General features: G+C 42.1%; 1 long non-coding RNA gene across 1 annotated transcript; it reads right to left on the reverse strand.

The window, feature by feature from the left end:
- Positions 1-909: 909 nt before the first annotated feature.
- LOC111261833 (uncharacterized) lies at positions 910-4,807 on the reverse strand. The gene is made up of 2 exons (XR_002681230.1): positions 4,708-4,807; positions 910-4,389 (listed from the first exon to the last, which is right to left on the reverse strand). It is a non-coding gene; the product is annotated as an uncharacterized LOC111261833 (long non-coding RNA).
- Positions 4,808-18,565: the final 13,758 nt, after the last annotated feature.

Raw genomic sequence — 18,565 nt, forward strand, 5'->3', positions numbered from 1 at the left:
AATCACAGAAAGCTAAGTGAAGGCAAGTTCGTCTGAGAACAAGCCATCGAGTAGATTGACCTGGTCGTGCATTCATATTGTGGATTGCATACATGTCTCTTGGTAACGGTTGATGTAAAGGCAATCGAATGACGGGGACGAAGGTTACTGCAATCATGTGCTATTGTTTTGCTATCGCGGTTTATTCCTCCAAAAGGCACTAACTGATCTGCCGACTTCAGTTTCAAGCGTAGAGAGATGTAAAAACGGGATTAAACGAGATAAAAATTCACCGGACGCGAGAGGCCAACGCTCTCAGACTGAGAATAACTTTCTCCCTGTTTATATTTCGCGTTAATTTACCTAATCTGCGGTCAAGGTTCTGTTTTATTCGTCCGACAGATTTAGGCTCGGGCGCCTCTTTACTGCCTCAGCCGAAAATCAGTCGTTGTAAGCTTCTGTGCAATAAGTTCGTCGCGTAAAATTTAACTGAAAGTATTATTCAACCACTGTGCTTCAGTGAATGTTCACCAACGCAAGAATACGATTGAGCACTTTACGTTCGTTGAGACCAACCTATAGAATGTGAGAGAAATTCGTACGAATCAGCCAGTTGTGACATTGAAATTGGCGAAATAGACAGACAACTAAAAGGGCAGTGCTTTCGTAATCTTTAGCTCCCCGTAGTTAAACCCCAATCAAGCGCCTCAAACTAGCTTCACTGCTATCGTTCTGTGTATGCATCTCTAAATATAAACATTTATCTCACTTAGTGTTCTGTTCCGTTTCATTCTGTTCCTCCCATAGTAACAGTGGTCTTTTTTTAAATTTTGTATCAGTGTAATAAATGTAAAAACCTATGCATTAGAATAAATACATAGTTTCAGTGCGAATACCTAAATATAAATATGTGAAAGAAAAGTATGATCAAAGATTTGCTTTAAATCAATTTAGTACTATTGCTTTTGCTCTAGTTAGCATGATCAATACATTGTTGGTCCTTGTAATGGCCAAGTTTTGTCCGTATGTCACCTTAAAATAGTTTTAAGTCTGCTGCTTAACCTTTTAGCTGTTGTTACGTCAGACGACTGGCGCCCACCACTGGTATCTGTACGGCTGGATTCGAATCAAAATCGCTTTAATGTCTTTCAGTTCAGCAGACAAATACGTTACCCATCGAGCTATCACGGAAACGTTAATCATCTTCGTCGACTCTAACCATTTTTTTCCCGCTCACCGGAAGCCGAAGGTGTGAGCGCTCTTGCGATAGCTCGATGCTACCTTCATCCATTAGTCACAGTCATTTTCCACCATTTGACTCTTCACAACTTGTCCTTTGGCACCCCACTATTCTGCCGTCTATCTGGCCAGCGTATCTACCTCTTTCTCTAAGATTTAACAACTATATGCATTTATACGAAGTGATATTATGAATGAATCAAACAACTATAATTTTGACGTACCAAAACCGAAATAAAATCGTGTATAAAGCTCGTGTTCAACACAGTTATCTGTCCACATAGAACAACAGTATTAAGAATACAGAAATGCACCGTTACTGCAGCTAGTTGAACTCTAAATGACACACAATCATGTGGTTCTCCTTGTCAATATACTGCAAATGCTTACAGAGCAAAACTTGCCTTTTATATTGAGAACACTTATGTTGGGGGCAGCTTCAACACCAATATACAATATCCGCATTCTCGCCGAAGACACTGGAACATCCGTCCCTCTGCATAGCAGGCACATGTATAGAAATGCTTGACATGCCACGTTACCCCACGATACGCTTCTATTCAAAGTTACAACGTCACGTCTGACATTAGCACGCAGTTATTTACACGTTACCTTCTTCTTCGCTGGTAGTTAATATTGGTCTATGGTCGTCCGGTTTAATATAACTATCGCCATTATCAATCTAGTTTGTCTACCTTATAAAGCCAGGCTTACATTCAGTGCCTTCTTACAGAGGAATGGAGGCAACAACACTCGCTCGCTCAAACCCGGCCATAAGCCATCAGAATCAGCAGTCTTAGATTTACTGATCGACGCGCCTCGCGGTTCTATAGAGCCTTTTTGGCCGACAACAGAAAGGCAATCTACAGCTGAACGACTGTAACGCATTTGACCGTCAAACTCTAATGCGAGCTTCATTACCTCAGATCGACCATGTTCTGAGCTGCTTCACTGCTTATTGGTCGCAAAGCAAGAATCAATTATCAAGCTGCTCAGAGTGACATAATTGGGACAGCAAAATCTTGCGAGGTTCTAGGGCTCGCGGTATCTATTCTGTTTTCTGCGCAGAGTGGTTCCTGGCCAGTTAGTGACGGCAGCAGCGGGCACTTAGTCATTGGAGACTCACGACGTATATATATATATATATATATCTGTGCTGCTTGCTAGTAGGACAAGCCAGCCGAATAATAATGATGGGGCGGCATCCGAATAAGATTCAAAGGCATCTCATCCTGAACACACACACACACACAGAGCATGAGGCTTCATCGCGTTTGAGAAGACCTATCGCTGTACACGAGCTTAATCCATAGGCGGCGGCGGCGGCGGCGGCGGCGGTACGAAGTTCCTAGCCATCCCTACTTTCCTGCTCGCGTGATATTCCATCGTTGGCCTCGCATCGCTTCCTTAGTTATTCCTTTGCTCACCGCCGGGAAGATCATGGCTGGGCTGGGAAAATGAGAAGAAAGAGGAAGAGAAGGAACAGTCTCTACAGACGGAGCAAGCGGCGGCGGCGCCATTGAGACAATCCGAGGCTTTGGCAGACTTTCCGGCGGCCATCGACGGACTGTTCTCGTCTCTTTGAATGCGAGAAAAAAGTAATTCATTTTCCGAAAGGAAGCTTAGTCCTGATTCCGCTACTTTTGTTACGGTTTGAGTTCTATCCGCTCATACAATCGAGCTTCTTCTGCCCAATGTTTAGATGCAGCCACTGTCAAACGCTAAGCAATTTTGGCAGAAAAAACCCAAGCCAGCTGTAAACAGACTGGACATAACGCGCAGAAGCACTGGCAGACGAAACTTATAAGACAAGGCTCGTAGACGAAGCATGACCGGATGCGTGAAAGAAACAGATTTAATGAGCATCAATCTATTGGGGTCCCGGTTGAAAATGCGTGTCTAAATGAATGCTGGATCATGAAAGTGTAGGACAAACAGAAAAATCATTTTTGTCAGGTGACTGACCGCCGTAACATGTAACGAAGGTGAAATAGGTCGAAATATTAAAAGGATGTATTAGTTGTGGTAGTGGTGGCTTGTACCGCAGGAAATGGAGCCAGTCAAAAGAAACAAAGAACAAGCTTTAAAAGTCAGATCAAATAAGATATACACAAGCCTTTTGCTCGTATAAGAAATAGCCTTTAAATGGATCAAAAACCTTACAAATAAGCGATACATTGATTGCGTAGAGTCAACTGAACTTAAGAGTTTGGCAAGAGACTTAGAGTGAATACTCAAATGTATGATTTAGCATATACGAGTAAGGCGCGATCTCAAAATGAGCCAATCCTTACAAAAATGTGATCTTCAATATGCGATTCAGAAAAATCTGATATTCAATAGATTTTGGTAAACAGCGGATAGTTTTTTTTAAAGGAGCCCAAAGCGTCCGTATATAACCTTCATCTCTAGGTAAAGTTGCTTTGGCAGTCTCAGGAAGTTTTCCTTTAAATGCGACATGTTTACCATTTGATTAAATAGTGAGTTCGATATCTAAGAGAACCACTATAATTCATTCTATTCTTCATTCCGAGAAGATCTGTACCATATTCATTTCAGCTCGATACAGAAATGCACATTGGAACCGCGCGTAGTGAAGCAAATACGTCATTCTGATCTAGATATGGTAGATTAGCAATTGTAGTCCTAACATTTCAAATCGCAAAACCTTCACAAACAAAAACACACCAGAAATAGCAAAAAAAACCCTAAAAAAATTTCAGGCTTCTGCTGGCAAGCCCTTCCAATGTGTCATATCCAGGCGTCCTTTTCCAGATAGTATACGACGTTTGCGGATTACAACGCAGTTCGTCATGCTACGTCTGGGGCCACAGTAATTGCTGTTTCTAGAATTGTAGCGCGCGTCACGCGTGAGCCAGTTGATGACACGCTCGACCACAGCGAGCGTACGTGAGGCCGATTTTCAGTAAAAACGAAATTCCGAACAAATACATTTCATAGATACGAAAGACACGCACGCACACAAGGAAACAACTGACACGCTAGCAAAGAGAAGACCGTTGAAACCACGGCAGATAGATAGAGTATGATGTCAACAATGTCGAGGCGTTAGGGTCGCTGGCTTCACTGCTAGTAGCGATGATAGCGGCCGAAGTAATGGCTCTTGTTTCTGGTCGTTCATGGGTGGATCGTTTGGTAGACCACTGGGTCCTGAAAGCGACCAAAAGCTTTTGCTGTGTGACACGCACAATCTATGATACATCAGTGGATCGAGGTCAAGGGGAAAAGAAATGTACAAAGGACGAGATGGACGAAGCTGCCAATATTTCACTCTATAAACAAATGAAATTTAATGAGGGCAGAAATCAGAACGCAAGGAGGAACGATAAAGAGATTGTAGCTAGACAGACTAATCGATTGAGTAGCTATTTGGTTTACAAATGGAACACAGCATGAAAGAATTAGGACGAGCTATATTGAATGAATTTTTCTGACGAAAAGACAAACGTGACACACGATCGTGCTTACGCAGATGTTGAGCGAATGGCGAATAGATGGCTGTCAACCCCGTAACCAATCGTGTCTGTTTTGGCTGAATGTTAGAAGATAACTAATCGTGCGTTTGGCTTGGTTCTTCCGTTACCTGTAATAAAACGGTTCCAAAATTCAATTCTCATCAGATACAAACAAAACTGTCTCGCTATATATAGAAATACCTAATAGAAAACCGTTTTTCTTCACTTCAGTTACAGAGTTGGATATTGACTATATATATACTTGTAGGTATAGTATTAGTCGTCAGAAACGATTGTTCGATCTGCCCATTTTACTAATAAGATATCACTTGAGATAAAGCTCACCTTTATCACTATAACCGATCAACACCGTGTCCCATGTTACAACTGAACATCTATTACGCGCTTCTAACAGGCAAAGGTTCATGTCGCGTTTACAGGGTTAGTTTAGGAAAATTCAATGCCTCGATCACCTGTTCTGCTTGAGGGAAAACAAACTTCTTCTTCAAACGGTTATCTATGTAACAACAGATTAGTCTGCACGATGACGATGAGTCAACAACTTGAATAATACGCACAGTGTCCATAAATGCCCATAGTTACCTAGTCAAGGGCAGTCAACTAAAATATATTCGTACGAAAGACAGCAAGAACTTAAGAACCGATGTTTAATAGAAGCATTATTCAGCGTCAGTAAACGTCGAAAGGGTTATAGCCATCGCCATAGGCCACTCGCTTCGAAATTCAGTCCAAGGCGTTTTTTGGACAAATCAAACCAAACCGAACCGAACCGAATGGCGTTCTCTTGAAATTCTAACCTGGATGCGATGCCGATTGGGTTTACCATTATAAAGTCACGTCTCTGCACTGGCCCACACACGAACGAGAATGGAATGGGTGGACGTTATATACATAGATAGGTAATAGATGATATAGAGTAGTATGTCTATGCAGTACAATAATTAACACGATTGATTGTGAAACGTGTCCTGATTGTTTAGGAAATTTCAGCGGAACGAAATCAGAAAATGGGCAGTTTGCAGAGACAATCGATCCCAATTATAATCCAGTAAAATTATTCATACTCTAGTGGATTATTTGTCGTCGGACATAGAGGTACATCCATCTATCGCCGCAGAAACAACGAGACAGATTGATGGAAACAGAGACCGCGCGTTTGTTGCTAATTAATGACAACGAACGCACATATATAATAGATATGATTTTGCTTAATACTGACGTATTCGGTGGACGAAACCGTGTACGCTGTGTCAAGCGTGGCCGTCATGCTGTTACTGAAGCAATTAGAGCCAATTTGTCGGTTGGTAGTGAAATCATTTTCGGTCCTATAGGAACCCGCCTCTATTTATAATGTGTAGTAAAAGCCAGCCTGGATTAACTCATGAAGCAAGAGCGTGCCAATGTCGTTTTGAAACGATTTTTTTTTCCATCTAACACCAATCAACAACTCTCCAATGCTGGGATTTCTAATCTGCGAGAGCAATTCTCAATCTCATGTTTCTGCTCCCGTTAACACCTTAGATCCAGATACGACGATGGGTACACCCGAACGTGTGTGTGTGTGTGTGTGTGTGTGTACAGCCGGTTCCATCTATTCTGTTAATTGGCGCAAAAACGTCAGTTCTTACCCAGCCTAGTAAACAACGTCAACCAACCAACTAACGAGTCAATAGATATGACCTGTGACGGCGGGCATACATCATACGCTTACAGAGTTGATTTTGTGGATGTAGCCAGGTGCACGAAAACCAAAACGGCTTCGGCGAAAAGATAAATACAGTGTTTAAGTGACAACACGCAGAGGTAGAAGCTTACTTGTTTATAGAAAAAACAAGCAAGCAAACAAGTAAATATACTGAGCAATGCCCACTCGAATTGTCTTGAAGCATCTGAAAATGAACTACTCGCCCTGTAGTGTATTTGTTCGTCGAATATAACGATATCTGATTAAAAATTATCGACCGAAATGCGTAGCTTTGTCTCGTTTTGGCAATTTTTCCCTTCTCTCTTGCTCTGCTCCGACTCTGCCCGATGAACTCCGATGTAGAAGCGCCATTTGATTAATTTCCGGACCGTTGTTAGCTTGGGGCAATTTGATGATCGTGGTGTGGCCCTATAGCGGCTGTCGCTTACTGTTGATGTACATCGATCGTTTACTTTGAAAAACGAAATACCAAACTTCCGTTCTTCTACCATTCCTAAAACCAAAATACGCTACCGAGTCGGCAGCCGTAGCCGTCCAAGTCAATCGTCGTCTTTCTCTTTTTATTAACCTCTGTTCGTTACTCTGGCCAAGTAGCACTACGAAGTGTTGTAATTAAACTGTATATCATCGCACCACCGCACACAAGGCCCATCCAGCTGGGACGACTGCCACCGCAATAGGCCAGGGTTACTTATTTCTTCTGATTCACTTGGGAGACTGAGAGCATAATCGTATAATCATCAACTTTGAATTTTGTCTACCTCGATGTTTGCTCCGATTACGGATTCTGAAGCTTGGTATCGACTCGCCAGATCACTAAATCACTCGCTTTCTGAAGCCTTTATTTTCAAAGCGTTCTTTTTGTACGTGCACTGCTTTTTCCTCAGATTGGCTGATGGAAATGGATCAATATTTCAACGAGAAACATAAGGTGGACTAGCCGTAGAATTTATTAGGTTTCTTTTTTCACACATGTGCACCCTGACAGCTACTGCATCAGTAACATATACCTTCTCTATTAATCGATGACATATTGATGGAATCCTCAATAGTTCTTTGCGTACGCATTTCGATCGGAAAAATCTTAGAAGTAGGTCCCAACGAGTTTTCTCGATCATTTAGTGCTCCTGGCTTCTCTTCCCAATGTGCACAGGATTTCATCGTAGCTAGTTATCCTTGATGTACCTGATTTATTACTGCTCTGAATGTTACCCTCCCAATAACCGCTTCAACAAAAATATAAATATAATTGGTAGCCTTTTGTAGTGCCGGATTGCGAACATCCTCATTCATTAGGCTCAAGATAGGCCTCTAAAAACACATGAGAGTTGTGTTGTGTCCTTGAAACTGCTGTACCTATTCCTCCTTTGTGTTCTGATTGTTTTGAGAGTGGAGATGTCAGTTAACATCCATAAAATACTTCACAAAAAGCTACACATCGGCTTCTGGAACGCCGACATTAAGCAGACAATCTTCGCATACGAGGTATTTCTCCCTCTCGATGTGCCTGATACTCATCATTTGCATCTGCCGTACGAATAATACCGCCAATCTTCATTGCAGCACAGAGGCCTGCGCTTGTGTAATGATGAGAAGATGAATTGACTATCCTATATATGCGTCTCTTTAAATAGTGAGGGTACCGTGATTCGTAAGGTCGACTAAAGTAAACGGCCAGCCTTTAAATTAGATTAGCGTTTTGCTTTTTGGACGGTTCATTTTCTTAAAAGCCGCTACAGAGGCTTTCTGTCCTATTTTCGTTTTTGACATATAACTTATGAAGTTTCTCATCTGGGGAGTTTCTTTAATCAGATTTAAAATAGTAGTCTAACAATAAACATAGTAAGTTATAGAACCTTTACATTTTAGAAAGGCCGTGTTACCGAAGCTTTTCGTTGGACTGGAAATGTGTGAAGCCTACTATCGTAAAAACATCGTAGTATAAAGTTGTTCCAGCTATAATAGACAGATATATTAATTTTTGGTAATTATTAATAATATAACCTCCCTTATGATTCGTTTTAGATATTTGATTGCAAGAAAATGCCAGTTGATATTTATTTTTCCAGTATTTCACCGTCAAATTCATTCTCCCCACGTTGACTCCCCAACGATCTGCCGGCCCGTGCTAAAATGACATAAAGGCTGTCAAAGGTAAACAAATGTCGACCAATAAACCGAACGGAGTATCACCAAAAAAAATTTTATCCATCGTTTTGTTATCGAAACAGAATATTTATTTAAACACTTGTACGTACTTCAATAAATTGTGTCAACTAGCAATATCTGTGGCTTTTTCATTTACGAAAATTCATATTTATTTAAATGACTGTAGTCGTTAGGATGGAATAACATTAACCTCTAGTCTAACACTTGGAACGTATGCTCTCTTATTGAAATAGTAACGAACAGGTAGCAAACATAAGCGAAAGTTACACCTCACGGTATACCTAGTTTAAGTTGAAAAAGAAATCTAGCAAGGGGGCAAGAACATTGATTCTACGATCGCATCCATTACTACCAGCAACGGACCACCTTTGACAGCAGCTTGATAATTATTGACCAAGATTTCTATCACTAGGCCGCTACTGCACTTTTCGACCTTTCCTGAAAAGGTACTGTTTCCTAACCTTGTTTTGGATGGACGAATGATAATAATGAAAGCCATGCGTCAATTGTATGCCTCAGACCTGTTAGACACTGTATCCGTTCGTGCAGTATCTATTAGCATTGTTACAAATTTTCGATGAAAACCTCTTTCTTTTGTGCTTTCTGAAGGTACGTTTACTCAGCGATAGCTCGTCTCTACAGATTTTAGCTGTAGATCCGTCGTTGTCGATCGCGAGCTTTTTCTCTCACTTACAGCCTCTTTGTGGAATCCTTACGAGAGAAAGTCTATGGGTTCGGTGTGTGTTTTTGGCTTCATCGGCCTGTGTCCAGTGGTCTTCTCGAGGGTGGCGCCGTGTCTATCGTCATGGAAACGCTTTAGCGTTCCTGCGACTACCTCCTGCTAGCTTTCCATTTGTCCTCATCTTAGAATCCGCCTAAAATGTCCTTCACCACGTCGTCCTGTCCAAGGAACTGGTTTATACGGTTACTAAGGAACACGCCACAGGCGGAGAACAATCATTGCGCAGTCTATCCCTCACCACTCTCCGTCCACTCAATTCGATGTTTGTGTCAAGCGTCGAATGGTCTGCCCAATCGATCGCCTCCGTTTCTTATTTTTCTTCTTTACCGTTTTCCTTTTCATTTTAGCGCTCGTTTATGTTCCCATCGTTATTATCATCGCCGTTCTATAAATGGCTATTCGTAGGCCTTCGCTTCTCTGCGTTCAGCGTTGGTTAGGTTCATCATCTGTTCAAAACACATCTAGAAAGCATTTCCCAGGGCAAGCAGTAGGCTGTTCACCAGGCTTACCAGCCAGTGGCCAATGAGCACCATCACTTAAAGCCAAAGAATACGAAAGTACCCGCCTCTATCGCTGCCCATGGAGCTGTATCCCTTGACGGAAATCGGCGAGTTAGCACAGCGTTTAGCATTCGACCTAAAGAACGTGGTGTTTCTGCCCACTTTTTTCCCTATACTTTTTTGTTCTTTCTTTTACCACGATGGCTAGCTGGACGGGGAGACGATAACCTGTGGAGGCTCAAAAAAGGTGAGCGGCAGAAAGCTGTAGATAGGTTATAAGGTAAGTGAGCAAAGGATGAGAAAAAAGGTTCTGTAGTACTTTCCTGCCTCTGTTGCTGCGGTTGTTGTGAAAGGCAGTCGCCGAAGACGTGAACAACAACAACAACAACAACGCTAATGTCGAGAACACGACAGGCAAAAATATTTTGGCAAAAAACATCACCCGCTTTGATGCCCCATCTATGTCCGCCTGCCCTTGGTCCTTGTTCTATTCCTCTATGCCCCGGTCGAAGGGTCCGAGCCGTAACAAACTTCTTTTTCCTGTTCTGACACCAGTCTTAGCAAGGTAGGGCACAACTGTGTAACGGTGATACGAGGAACTAGTCGACAAAGCGACTAAAGCGAAAGAATGTATGACTGGCAACGCAATATTCTTATTGGCTAATGCAATGAGAGAGAAACGACGGCTCACATTTTATGGGACAAAAAAAACTTCAAAAAAACAATCGGTCCTAATTATCCATATACAGGATATTGCAAGGTGAACTGCATCAAGCATCGAATGGAGTCCGATATAATTTCTGAAGCATGTATATTACGCTAAGTACACGTTATGTAGGTTGATGAAAGTTGATTGCCACATAATATCTTGTTTTATATCTCAAATATGGCCAAAAGACCTGAAAAATAAATTCTATCATGAGCGGTATGAAAGGTTGGGTCGGGAGTAGCCAATGCAAACTTGAACTGGTAACCTCCCTTGTAGGGTGTGGGTGCCTTTACCACGTCGTCTTGTATCATTACATAATCACCGCTTTTTTATTTAAGGTATATTCATATTTTTTTTCAATCTGTGAAGAATGGCATATGAACGTTATATCTATGGCTTTGAGAAAGCACCTTATGTTGTTGTCCTCGGGGATTCTGTGTAATGAAATCAGTCATCGCTATTCATTGAAGGCGCCCCAGGCGAAGGAGTATTTCCAACCTAAAAATCCTGTCAGTTATTACTGCTATACTTCGTTTGTGACGAGTAGAGTTCGTTTATCATAACAATGTCTTTTGTTTTGTATCGTCGTAATCTTTCTCCGAATAATTGCACTTGACAAAAAGTGTTTTGTTTCTGATAACTATAATACAAGAAGGTCGACCGAAACCACCTCCTTGCAAGCTTTTTACTGTGATAGAAACTGTCTTTTTGAATGACGAAAGAAGAGAGAAGAAAGATGACTCTGGAGAGACAGACGATTTGCATAGATGATGATTCGTAACGTCAAGGGATGGCGAAAATGAGAGCCACATAAAATGTGGGTAAAACGTAGCGCCAGTATGACAGCGACTACCAAAAAATCTGCGTCAAAAGTTGTTTCGTCGGCTATAGCGATCTCTTCGATGAAGAGCCGACGACCTCATATGTATCTAGGTCGTTAGGCTGTCCGCATCTAGCGAGCGAGCAACAAATGCTTGCTTGTCTTAGTTCTTCCCGCCATGTCAATTCAGAACTAGTGCTGTCCTACTACAGCACAGTGCGTGTGTACCCGGGGACTGAGTAGAAGCAACTGTTTGAGTCACTATGTTGACATAGGCGTCGTGAAAAGGACATGTCAGAGTAGGCCGGTCTGCATATCCTAAACAAAGTAGCGGATAGCGGTGAAACGTTAGGAATTTTAATATCTAAAAAGGACGCTACGTGTTGCAAATCCAGAGAAAAAACAGCATTGAACAACATAGCCAGTTGGCGGTTCTTCTCCCGCGGCGTGCTCAACGTTGTCTATCTTCGCTCAACCGCACTGCTTCCCTTACGTGTTCCGTGTTTCGTGCTTCTGGGCGTCTTGTGCTTACATCTTCTGCTCGAGATTCTGTTCAACTTCGTTAAATAGCAGTGTCATTGTTCGATACAAAAGCATGGCGCTCAGTCTAACGCACGAGCCTAAAAACGCTTTCGGCTCCACAACCCATACGCGTGCCACCGATACATCGCGCGCATTCTCGTTAAACTTCGTAACTTCACGACTGGAATTCAACCCACCACTTCGAGCTCTTTCTTCCTACTAAACTTCTTCCTATGTTGACGAGGACGCACCGCGTCCAAGGGGCGGAAAGTCCCCTCTCTCATCATTTTTTGTCGAATTCCTATCTTGGTCGCATCCATATATTTAGACGGTTCGTCGATAAGGGTTCAGTGACAATAGATGCTATCGTCTCGTCAAGCTTGTTCATTTGACTATTGCAGTCATCGCCGGTGGCGCTCGTTTTGCGGTGGCTTGCGGCCAGACATACGCAGCTAAAATAACAAAATGTATCGCTGTAATGAAGTGGCTACATTTTATAAGGCTGTCTTCCGAAAGCGTTTCCATGTATACGTGCGTGCCTATTTAGAATCTTTTAACGCTATTAGAGACCTGGATCAAGTCAAATAAATACCGAACAAGTTCCACAAGAGAACCAAACGCAACCTGAAAAATTGTAACCACTAGAAATTATTAGATTTCCTACATACGTTCGCTGCACATCTTCCGGTACATACATTTCGTGTATGTAAGACGATGGATATGATTAAATAAAAGTATATTGCTGATGTCATTTCCATCTATGCAAAGACTCCCGATTAAGAGCCTTGTGCCGCCCGGGACAGAGCGCTCATACAAGATCAGTTCATAAATATGCTAGGTTGTTGTATCTAACCCTGTCGAGTCAACCTAAGGTTGTTGTGTGACCAATTAGAACTTACTTTACTTCCAATAATATTATTATGCTATAACTGTTTGTTCAGCTGTGCTCTATAACAATAGATATATCATCTAACTGACCCGAAACGATTTTGTTCTCAATCCCTCTTCTCTAGAATACCTACTATGCACTACGATATTATTTGTTACTTGAAGCTTCGATTTCTACCGGTGCTTTATACCTCTTATACGAGTCTTAGGTTATTAAGGATGCGATAAATTTTATTTGACAAACAAAAGATAATCTAATTTTAACGAGCGCTCAAAGAACTTGCTTCTCTAAACTTAGCTACAATAAGCCGATCGTTGTCTCTGACCCATAACTAATATGTCTTGCCTACGTAAAACTTGCTGAAGTTGTGCAAGATTTAACCTACGAACTAAGGAGAGTGGCGGCAGAGCCGTTCGTAGGTAAGCGAAGTCATCGACCCGCGACACTCCCACGCAGACCCAGACTAAAACTTTCCACCAAGATATGTTCCGCACGGTCGAGACGTTAGCCGGGAAGTAGATCCGGGACGAAATTGGCCATGCTGCATGGTCGACTACGTGCCGCTATCCAGAACGTTATTTTTTCGCCCCGATATAACTGAACGAACACCTACCTGGACAAACATATTTCCAAGTAGTGACACAGCTTTAGGCATGGAACGATTTTCAACATCAAAGCCTCATCAAAATTTATCACGAACAGAGCTTTACATCCACCATAACGTTGAATCTGGTAGTGGCTATTGGATCGCTGAAAGAAGATTTTTTATATAGTCGTTGTAAACATTTGATCATAGTCCTATTCGAGAACCCATAGAAAACCCATGTAGGTGTAGTTTCTGAAACTCTGTTAATTAGATAAATATAGTAGTTTACACAACTGATGAAGTAAAGGTTTAGGCGGGTTCGCTGAAAGCAAGAGAAGAAAAAAATTGTAACGTACCGTGCCTTCATTTAGAATTCTGTTAACCTAAGCGATTGTGACAATGGTGCATGATCCCTATGTAGGCGGACTCGGAGCCTAGAATAAGGCCCTTCTCCCACCAAAAGTAAAGTAGATGGAGGTGAATTTCCAGAAAGTAAATAACAATGATAATTAGTGGGATAGTTATAAAGTGCGGGGATTATGCAGTATTTGTTTGAAATCAAAAGAAAATGTATGACGACAACCATTCGAACCACTGTAATAATTAGTTTATTTCTTAGCTGATTATTATATTCATTAATAAACACAACGTTGCCATATTTCCTCATAACACAAAGTGATTTCTAGATCAACTTCTGTTTTGGCTTGTTAAAATCATTTCCTACAAGTACATAAGGGCTATTCAAACAAAATTTCATTTATTCACCTTTGGTGGTAGTAGTTAAACATTTCGTGTATACAGATCAATAACATAATATTTTAATATAAAAAAATACACGCAATTATTTAAAGCATTTTGCATCATATGCGTCAACATAGTAGCAAAAGAAATCTATGGTGCAGGTCATGCATGGTAAAGCGGGTGACGACGTATCTGTTTAGCTAGCCCGTTCCTGTTCATTCGTTGTTTCTCATCGCATTCGAAACACAGCAATCCCCACCAATATCCACTCTCTTTACCAATTGCTTCCTGTTCTTAACGTTGATCTTAGCAGCGTTCGTTGTCAGAATTCTCAGAAGGTTTCCGGACAACAGCAGCGAGCCGTCTAGGAGATACGCGAGGCGATTTTAAACCATGATGTGTAGCAGGCTTAGAGGCCATTTAACTGTTCAATGTTTTCCAGTGTGAGATCTTCTCAGACGACGTGCATCCCATACGCTGCGACCAGAACTGCCTTGAGAACAAACAAGCTGAGAGCAACTGTAAGAAACAAGCGATTTGATCGCTTATCCGATCAACATTGCCGGCAGGTTTACAATCAGTCCTAAATCTATGGCTACCGCGTAAAGCAAGACGAGAGCTGTTCTTGGAACCTGTTTAAATCGTATATAATTAAATCGTCTACATTCAAGATGTCTCCAACTGATTTCTTTGGTCCGCTTACTTGATTGGTGGCCCTTCAGCGAGATGGAGAATAAGTATAGGTACTGCCCCGAAGCGGGGCCAGTTGTCTATGTGGGGTTACTGCCACTTCTCCTGTGAAATCGCAGCGAGAAAATTGAGCGCAATCATGGATACGCTCACCTCATTCCCGGGCGCCCAATCGAAGGGTATCATGAGGTCGACGACCATCGCGTATGATGGATTGTGCAGCGTGAGCAGAGTTTTCTCGACGTTGTCCATTAGGATCCAGCACGCCGTTTCTGCAGGGCGTTCTCTTCGACACTCATATTGCTCCATTGGGATGACGTATATTGTTTCTAGGTAGCTGTTTATTTTCTTAGTTCGAATACCGGACACCAACTTACAACAAACGCCTCTTTCATTATTTATCACTACGATTACGGCGCGGTTGGGTTGCCTCTTCTTTTAATAATCACTACGAGGATAAAATCTCTCCACCGGGCTAAAAGTGTACCAATATGCACATTTGTTAAGCACTGTTGTTTAGCACGACGGCGAATTTAAGATGCTTGTCGCATGTCCTATCTGGACCGGTGGCCTTCCTGTTGCATAGGCCCCGAAGACCTTGCGTTAGTTCGCGTGCTGTGAGGTCTTGTTGTAGGATATAGAGTTGTGTTGAGATCCCTTCTCCCTATGCTGTGGCGAAAAAGGGTACCGTGACTGGTATCGTATCCTTTGACGCAAACATCTCCGAGAAGTAGTTTGTTATTGCTGAGGAGCTAATTGGGGAAACCGCCGAGCTCTCGTGGTGCACTAGCCACTTGTATAGTTGATGTTTTGTATAGGCGATCAAACGAGTCTCCGACCGTTCAAGGTTGCCCTTATGACGCAACACGTTTTCCAACAGATTATCTCAAAAACAAAAGCTAAAGAGTAGAGCTCGATCTGTACCTTGGCTGAAAGCCAAGGCCTTCTGGGCCTTTCAAGTAAGGCTGCAAGTATAATTGGGCCACGGTCTATGCTTCCGGTGGCGGACGCGGGAGCTGTATTTTACACCGGATAATTTCAGCCATATGGTAGGTGTGAGTTTCGGCATTCACCATGTCAAATGCAGGAAAAATTTCGTGGGAGAATTCTAGGAACTACTATACATTTGGGTGTTACGGCTGAACTTAGCGTTTAACAGTCCACGCAAGTGCAACTTGGACAATAGGGTCTATCGCTGTCTGTATGTGGGCACAAATGCTTGCGTCTCGTGACAAAGAATGTTTTTTACCTAAAACCTTATAACTATATAACTGTTTTTAGCCATGCTTAATTAAATTCGTCGTAATTTTACCGATAATCAAGCTTCTTAGGAAAGTCAGTGTCAAAATAAGGTTGACTAGCTAGGAACCAAAATCCGCGAAGGTGTTTTGAAGGGCCGTACTGTAGTTTGAACTCGGTTGGTCGAGGCGGGCATTGAAGCCCTAGACCTTGATTAGCAGAGAGGCAAAATGGAAGGTCAATACGTCCAGTCCACTGAGTTGTTTTCCCACCACTACGTACGTTGATTCCGAATTAATCGGTCGAATATAGGCTGCTACGAGATTTAATCGCTGGCCAGGTTAGCCAATGATGTTATTCTGCGCTGGCCACGGCCTAAGGTTAATCTTATGATATGCTTTTCATTGCAGGGCAGTGCACAGAACGGAGAAGCGATAAATTAAAAGAGTTAGTTGCACAAGTTTCTGTTAGCACAAAGATGTCTACACTGTCCAAGGCTGGTGAAGAAAGGAGCGCAGAGTTACAGTCCCCTCACCGTTTCATTGTGTAATTTTCAATATCTTTACAAGGTCCGGCCTTACTGCAAGCTTCCCGTAATCGTCCTCGCGAGCGCCTGCGGCGATCTAAAGTGCCGCGTGGTGGAAATGGTACTCGAGTCGTAAATGCTGCTACAACCTGCTTCGCGAAATCCTCGACCGTTGGAGCCGGCGTGACCCACTGGTTGTCCACAGCGATGGTTTCGCTTGACAATTTGTCCTCTCGAAGCTGACCCGACTGCTGGAACGTTCACTCTTAAAGAGTCTATATCCTCCTGGTAGGGCTTCAGGCAATCTTTCCAACCACCTGACCTTTATGGCTAAATCATCTGTCCTCGTCCAGTGATTGCCGCGATATCGTGAGTGGAAGAGTCGAGCATAATATCAATTGTTGCTTTGCAGCCCTAGCGGTAGAAAGGAATGGAGAGCACATATATTTCTGGCTCGGGTCGCGCTATAATAGCTCGACTGTCAGATCAGCCGGAACGCCAGTCTTACAGGCAACATGTATTAGGCAAAATATATAGTTACACATTTCGAAAAACACAATAAAAATTGCTTTGTGTACACTTTTTGTATCTAGCGTAGGCATATGAACCCCTTGCTTGCGATTCTCTTAGGCATAATGATTGCGATAGCGAATGTTTTATGCTGCTGTCTTCGGATGCCGGTAAATGATCCTGCAACTACGGACCGTGCATCACTAGCTGCTGTTATTGCTTTTGAATCCAACAAAATGCCTGTAGAGTTGGATTGCGTTAATTTTGCCCCTGGGCTGGCGTGACCCCCGTCATCCCGTTGTCTAAGGCGTGGTCCGACCGCGTCTCCCTAGGTAAATTGCATTTGATCGACAGAACTGAGTCACAACATTGCTGTTCACTCTTGTAATTCGAAGAAAAACTACAGAAGTGTTATTACAGCGTCTATCACCATACTGTGGAAAGGGAAGTCGTTGGGTCATAATCCCCTGTAAATACCGGTTATTTCCGGTGCGCGAGATAAGGACAAGTCGATTGATACTTAGGACACCTACAAAAACTACCTAAATATGCACATAGACTGACGAGTACACGTTCATACGGCCATACCGGGTTAGCAGTCAGTTTGTGATAAAACAATAGCGTTTATAGAGAGACACGTCCAAATCCTTTTGCCAAAAAAAAACTGTCAAACGTGGCAACAACTAGGACATTTGTGTAGCTATTCGTAAAATGTACGCTAGTATGTGTCTGCGCTAGACCACAGACACAGGGTTACCATGATCGAATTATATGAATTAATACGATAATTTAATAATGAAAATAAAACATTTCGGAAGCAGGATAGTTGTTTTACCTGGCGTTTCAAGAGAAGATATTCATTTGCTGAACTCGTTTGAGATGACGATACAGCCATGCACGAAATGATTTGTCTCTATCTCATAAAGAAACCTGTGAGCTAATTGGTTTTGTGTGGAACACTTAAAATAAGTTAATACTTTATTTGAATATATCTATTTATTTATTTTTTGTTTGATATTTCAGGTCAGAAACCTTACTGCCATTATGTTTTAAGACGAAATTTCTTCCGGCATCACTTTGTTGCGTAAACGGTCGTAAGTTTCCAAAAAACTGCTTTAAAATTTGGCAAAGATGTTTCCCCACAACGAAAATAATTGTAATTCTTTGATATGCGGAAAAAAATTCGTTAAAAAAATCGCAGCCTTTTAACGTTATTAATAATGCGTTAGTATGAAAAAATTTAAAAAAAATAAGCGTACTTTGAACTTGCTTACTACCCTTCTGCACCATGCAGAATATGCACCTATAAACTGGTTGTCGGTGTGCAACCCCCACACACACAACTCCAACGAGTAAATGCCAATACGTTAATTACTACGGATGCGTTAGTTTGAACGGTTCTAATCTTTATTCTTCTTAATCTTCTTAGAAGTAGTAGTATTGACTCCTCTGCCGACTTCATTGTAAACAAGGACGTATATACACGTACACATGACACTTGG

This window comes from Varroa jacobsoni, unplaced genomic scaffold, assembly GCF_002532875.2.
Source record: "Varroa jacobsoni isolate VJ856 unplaced genomic scaffold, vjacob_1.0 scaffold_599, whole genome shotgun sequence".
In the NCBI taxonomy this organism is placed as follows: Eukaryota; Metazoa; Arthropoda; class Arachnida; order Mesostigmata; family Varroidae; genus Varroa; species Varroa jacobsoni.